The sequence below is a fragment of the Arachis stenosperma genome, chromosome 5 (assembly GCF_014773155.1).
Source record: "Arachis stenosperma cultivar V10309 chromosome 5, arast.V10309.gnm1.PFL2, whole genome shotgun sequence".
NCBI classification, from domain to species: Eukaryota; Viridiplantae; Streptophyta; class Magnoliopsida; order Fabales; family Fabaceae; genus Arachis; species Arachis stenosperma.
In genome coordinates this window covers 61,329,308-61,336,639 of record NC_080381.1, presented here as the reverse complement: position 1 = coordinate 61,336,639, position 7,332 = coordinate 61,329,308, and positions in this window count along the sequence as shown.

Here is a 7,332-nt window from a genome sequence, read left to right as displayed (position 1 = left end):
AGTTTGACTGTGGGGGCTCTGTTTGACTCTGTTTTGAGAGAAGCTCTTCATGCTTCCTCTCCATGGTTACAGAAGGAGAACCTTGAGTCTTATAGTTTGCACTGTCTGCAAGCCACGGAGCTTCCTGAATAGCAAATAATTGCTCATCCGGAAAGGTTTCAGAGATCTCAGTAGAAGGGAGGGATGCTCCTGCTACTGGTTCTATCCGGAACAGGTGATCAGCTACTTGATTCTCTGTCCCTTTTCTGTCTCTTATTTCTATATCAAACTCTTGCAGAAGCATCACCCATCTTATGAGTCTGGGTTTTGAATCCTGCTTTGTGAGTAGATATTTAAGAGCAGCATGGTCAGTGTACACAATCACTTTTGATCCTACTAAATAATATCTGAACTTGTCAATGGCATAAACCACTGCAAGTAACTCCTTTTCTGTGGTTGTGTAGTTCTTCTGTGCATCATTTAGAATACGGCTGCCATAATAAATGATGTGCAGAAGCTTACCATGCCTTTGTCCCAATACTGCACCAATGGCATGGTCACTGGCATCACACATTAGTTCAAATGGTAATGTCCAGTCTGGTGCAGAGATGACTGGTGCTGTGACCAGCTTAGCTTTCAGAGTTTCAAATGCCTGCAGACACTCATTATCAAAAATAAATGGAGTGTCAGCAGCTAGCAGATTACTCAGAGGTTTGGCAATTTTTGAAAAATCCTTTATAAACCTTCTGTAGAATCCTGCATGCCCCAGAAAGCTTCTGATTGCCTTAACATTGGTAGGTGGTGGTAATTTTTCAATTACTTCAACTTTAGCTTGATCCACCTCTATTCCTTTGTTTGAAATTTTATGCCCAAGGACAATTCCTTCAGTCACCATAAAGTGACATTTTTCCTAGTTTAAAACTAGGTTGGTCTCTTGGCATCTTTTCAGAACAAGTGCTAGATGATTAAGGCAGGAGCTGAATGAGTCTCCAAATACTGAAAAGTCATCCATGAAGACTTCCAAAAATTTCTCTACCATATATGAGAAGATAGAGAGCATGCACCTCTGAAAGGTTGCAGGTGCATTGCACAGACCAAAAGGCATCCTTCTGTAGGCAAATACTCCAGAAGGACATGTAAATGCTGTTTTCTCTTGGTCCTGAGGATCTACTGCAATTTGGTTGTAACCTGAGTAACCGTCCAAAAAGCAGTAGTATTCATGACCTGCTAGTCTCTCTAGCATCTGGTCTATGAATGGTAAAGAAAAATGATCCTTTCTGGTGACTGTATTGAGCCTTCTGTAGTCAATACACATGCGCCACCCTGTAACTGTTCTTGTAGGAACTAGTTCATTCTTTTCATTATGAACCACTGTCATGCCTCCCTTCTTAGGGACAACGTGGACAGGGCTCACCCAGGGGCTATCAGAAATAGGATAAATAATCCCAGCCTCTAGTAACTTAGTGACCTCTTTCTGCACCACCTCCTTCATGGCTGGATTTAGCCGCCTTTGTGGTTGAACCACTGGCTTAGCATCATCCTCCAATAGGATCTTGTGCATGCATCTTGCTGGGCTAATGCCCTTAAGATCACTTATGGACCACCCAAGAGCTGCCTTGTGTCTCCTTAGCACTTGAATTAGTGCTTCCTCTTCCTGTGAATTTAGAGCAGAGCTTATGATCACGGGAAAAGTGTCACCTTCTCCCAGAAATGCATATTTCAGGGATGGTGGTAGTGGCTTGAGCTCTGGTTTAGGAGGCTTATCTTCTTTCTGAGGAATTTTTAGAATTTCTTTTATTTCCTTTAGTTCTTCCAGATCAGGCTGAACATCTTTAAAGATGTCATCTAGCTCTGATTCAAGACTTTCAGTCATATTGACCTCCTCCACCAAAGAGTCAATAATATCAGCGCTCATGCAGTCATTTGATGTGTCTGGATGCTGCATAGCTTTGACAACATTCAACTTGAACTCATCCTCATTGACTATCAGGGTTAATTCCCCTTTTTGGACGTCAATGAGGGTTCGTCCAGTTGCTAAGAAAGGTCTTCCTAAAATGAGAGTTGTATTCTTGTGCTCTTCCATTTCCAGCACTACAAAGTCAGTGGGAAAGGCAAATGGCCCAACCTTGACAATCATGTCCTCAATTATGCCTGATGGGTATTTAATGGAGCCATCAGCAAGTTGAAGACATATCCGGGTTGGTTTGACCTCTTCAGTCAAGCCGAGCTTTCTGATAATGGATGCAGGTATTAGGTTGATACTTGCCCCAAGATCACATAGTGCTTTCTTGGTACAAGTACCCTCTAATGTGCATGGTATCATAAAGCTTCCTGGATCTTGAAGCTTTTCTGGTAAGCTTTTCAGAATGACTGCACTGCATTCTTCAGTGAGAAACACTTTTTCAGTTTCTCTCCAATCCTTCTTATGACTTAAGATCTCTTTCATGAACTTAGCATAAGAAGGTATTTGCTCAAGTGTCTCTGCAAACGGAATCTTTATTTCAAGAGTCCTTAGATAGTCTGCAAAGCGGGCAAATTGCTTATCCTGTTCTGCTTGGCGGAGTTTCTGAGGATAAGGCATCTTGGCTTTATATTCTTTAACCTTAGTTGCTGCAGGTTTATTCCTTACAGAGGTGGTTGGAGAAGCCTGCTTAAGGGGGTTGTTATCAGCACTTGCAAGTGTCTGACCCCTTTGTGGCGTTTGAACGCCAGGATTGGGTGCTTTTTGGGTGTTTAACGCCAGATTGCAACCCTTTTCTGGCGTTTGAACGCAAGAAGTGGCTACCCATTGGGCGTTTAACGCCACTTTCTTTCCCTTTTCTGGCGTTTGAACGCCAGAATCATTCCTCTCTGGGTTCTTACTGTCCTCAGAGGGATTTTGGGTAGTTGGTTGGTCATCCTCTGTCAGTTGTTCCTTTCTTAGCTTTCTGCTACTTTGAGTTGATACATTCAATGTCTTCCCACTCCTTAATTTAACAGCTTGGCATTCTTCTGTTATCTGTTTAGATAGTTGCTGTCTTGTCTGATTCAATTGTGCTTCCATATTCTTGTTAGCATTTTTAGTTTCTTGGAGCATCTCTTTAAATTCTGCTAATTGTTTTGTCATAAGGAGTAATTGCTGATTAAGCTCAATCATCTGTTCTTGAGGATTAGGATCAGTGGCTACTGCCATAACTTCTTCTTTTGTGGAGAACTCATTGCTAGAGTACAAATGTTGATTTCTAGCAACAGTATCTATAAGCTCTTGAGCCTCCTCAATCGTCTTCCTCATATGTATAGATCCACCTGCTGAGTGGTCTAGAGACATCTGAGCTTTTTCTGTAAGCCCATAGTAGAAGATGTCTAACTGTACCCACTCTGAAAACATTTCAGAGGGGCATTTTCTTAGCATACATCTATACCTCTCCCAGGCATTATAAAGGGATTCATTATCCTCTTGTTTAAAGCCTTGGATGTCCAGCCTTAGCTGTGTCATCCTTTTTGGAGGGTAAAATTGATTCAGGAATTTGTCTGATAACTGTTTCCATGTCTTTATGCTTGCTGTGGGTTGGTTATTCAACCACCTCTTAGCTTGATCTTTTACAGCAAATGGAAACAGTAATAGTCTGTAGACATCCTGATCCACCTCTTTATCACGTACTGTGTCAGCAATTTGTAAGAATTGTGCCAGAAACTCACTAGGTTCTTCCTGTGGAAGACCGGAATACTGGCAATTTTGCTGCACCATGATAATGAGTTGAGGATTTAGCTCAAAACTGCTTACTTTAATGGGAGGTATACAGATGCTACTCCCATATGCAGCTGTAATGGGGTTAGCATATGACCCCAGAGTCCTTCTGGACTGCTCAATTCCACTTAGATCCATGATGGAGAAAGGGAGATGATGCGGATATTATTTTTTTTATTTTATTTTTTTTATTAAAAGTGACCGAAAGAAAAAAAAATAAAATAAAATAAATGGAAAATAAATAAAATTTCGAAAACTAAAAGAAAATAAGATCAAAGCAAATTGAAAACTAAATCAATTAGTTAATTAAAAAGATTTTGGAATTAGCAATTGAAAAGATATGATTGAAAATATGAGTGCAATTAAAGAGATTTGATTTTTGAAAAAGATTTGAAAAGATCAATTTTTGAGATTAGAATTTTGACTTGACTAAAAAAAAGATATGATTTTGAAAATCTTTGACTAAATTAATGCAAAATTTCGAAAATTATGAGTAAAATAAGGAAAGGATATTTTTTTGATTTTTAAATTTTAATGAGGAAAGAGAAAAACAACAAAAAGACACTAAACTTAAAAATTTTAGATCAAAACAAAGAGAACAAACAAGAAAACTTTGAATGTCAAGATGAACACCAAGAACACTTTGAAGGTCAAGATGAACACCAAGAGCAGATTTTTTGAAAAATTTTTAAGTGAATAAAAGCACAAAAGACACCAAACATAAAATATGAAACTAAAATCAAATAGAAGACTCTAAACCAACAAAAATAAAACAGTCCTAATCTAAGCAACAAGATAAACCGTCAGTTGTCCAAACTCGAACAATGCCCGGCAACGGCGCCAAAAACTTGGTGCACGAAATTGCAATCACACTTTTGCAATCCCGCACAACTAACCAGCAAGTGCACTGGGTCGTCCAAGTAATACCTTACGTGAGTAAGGGTCGATCCCACGGAGATTGTCGGCTTGAAGCAAGCTATGGTTATCTTGTAACTCTTAGTCAGGATATCAATAATTATCAGGGTTGATTGTAAAAAGCAAAAGAACATGAAATAAGTACTTGTTTTGCAGTAATGGGAAACAGGTTGAGGTTTTGGAGATGCTCTGTCATCTGAACCTCTGCTTTCCTACTGTCTTCTTCTTCAAACACGCAAGGCTCCTTCCATGGCAAGCTGTATGTAGGGTTTCACCGTTGTCAATGGCTACCTCCCATCCTCTCAGTGAAAATGTTCAACGTGCTCTGTCACAGCACGGCTAATCATCTGTCGGTTCTCAATCGGGTTGGAATAGAATCCAGCGATTCTTTTGCGTTTGTCACTAATGCCCAGCCCTCAGGAGTTTGAAGCTCGTCACAGTCATTCAATCCTTGAATCCTACTCAGAATACCACAGACAAGGTTTAGACCTTCCGGATTCTCTTGAATGCCGCCATCAATTCTAGCTTATACCACGAAGATTCCGATTAAAGAATCCAAGAGATATCTACTCAATCTTAGGTAGAACAGAGGTGGTTGTTAGGCACACGTTCATAGTTGAGAATGATGATGAGTGTCACGGATCATCACCTTCATCAGGTTTAAAAACAAGTGATATCTTAGAATGGAAGCAAGCATGATTGAATGAAAAATAGTAGTAATTGCATTAATCCATCAAGACACAGCAGAGCTCCTCACCCCCAACCATGGGGTTTAGAGACTCATGCTGTAGAAGATACAATGAGAAACGTGTAAAGTGTCATGAGGTACCGATACAATGTCAAAAGATCCTATTAATAGTGAACTAGTAACCTAGGGTTTACAGAAATGAGTAAATGACAGAAAAATCCACTTTCGGGCCCACTTGGTGTGTGCTTGGGCTGAGCATTGAAGCATTTTCGTGTAGAGACTCTTCTTGGAGTTAAACGCCAGCTTTTGTACCAGTTTGGGCGTTTAACTCCAATTTTTATGCCAGTTCCAGCGTTAAACGCTGGGAATTCTGAAGCTGATTTGCAACGCCGGTTTGGGCCATCAAATCTCAGGCAAAGTATGGACTATTATACATTGCTGGAAAGCCCAGGAGGTCTACTTTCCAACGCCGTTGAGAGCGCGCCAATTGAGCTTCTGTAGCTCCAGAAAATCCTCTTCGAGTACAGGGAGGTCAGAATCCAACAGCATCTGCAGTCCTTTTAGCCTCTGAATTAGATTTTTGCTCAGATCCCTCAATTTCAGCCAGAAAATACCTAAAATCACAGAAAAACATACAAACTCATAGTAAAGCCCAGAAAAGTAAATTTTAACTAAAAACTAATGAAAATGTAATAAAAACTAACTAAAATATACTAAAAACATACTGAGAATAATGCCAAAAAGTGTATAAATTATCCGCTCATCAATCGACCTATAGTTTCAGGTAGCCCTCGGAACACCTACATTGCCAAAGGCTCCTGAATACAAGCCAAAAATGCTATACCTGCAGAGGCTTCAGAAGGCTTCCAAAGACAAGCAATTTTCTAAATTTTTAGAAGTCTTCAAGAAGCTGCAGATCAATATTCCTTTTGTAGAGTCTCTTGAATAAATGCCTCTCTATGCTAAATTTATGAAGGAATTATTGACTAACAAGAGGAATTGGAAGGAACAAGAAACAGTGGTGTTAATCAAGGAATGCAGTGCCATTATCCAACATAACATTCCTGAAAAGATACAAGATCCAGGGAGCTTTGTAATTCCTTGCACCATTGGAGATGTCACCATTCAGAGAGCTCTATGTGATCTTGGAGCTAGCATCAATCTCATGCCACTTTCAGTGATGAAAAAGCTTCGAATTGAGGAGGTAAAATTCAGTCGTATTTCTCTTCAACTTGCTGATCTTTCTATTAAATTGCCTATTTGTGTTGTTGAGGATTTACTTGTGAAAGTAGGACCATTTATTTTTCTTGCTGATTTTGTTATATTAGACATGGAAGACGATGGAAAATTCTCTATTATTCTTGGTAGACCCATTTTAGCTACAGGTAGAGCTCTAATTGACGTGTAAAAGGGTGAATTAACCCTGAAGGTCAATGAAGAACAGGTGGTTCTTAATGTTTTTTAAGCTCTCAAGCACCCTAATGATTCTGAAGGATGTATGAGAATTGATGTTGTTGAGCCACTGGTTGAAGAGGTACTGAAAGCTGAGGTACTTGATGATATTCTAGATCCTATCTCTGAGTATGAATTAGTTGAAGTTGATGATTCACCGCCCTAGAAGGCTATGGAGCACATGCCTAAGGCAAAGGAGGAAGCCCCGAAGCTTGAGCTCAAACCATTGCCTCCTTCTCTGAAATATGTGTTCTTGGATGAAAATCATTCATATCCAGCTATTATTAGCTCTTCCCTGAGGCCTGAAGAGGAATAGGCACTTATTTCAGTGCTCAGGAGTCATAAAATGGCTCTTGGGTGGACCATTAGTGATTTGAAGGGGATTAGTCCAACCAAGTGTATGCATAAGATCCTTCTTGAAGATGATGCTAAACCAGTTGTGCAACCACAAAGGAGACTCAACCCAACTATGAAAGAGGTGGTCCAAAAAGAGGTAATGAAATTATAGGAAGCGGGTATTATTTACCCTATTTCTAATAGTCCTTGGGTAAGTTCTGTGCAGGTAGTTCCC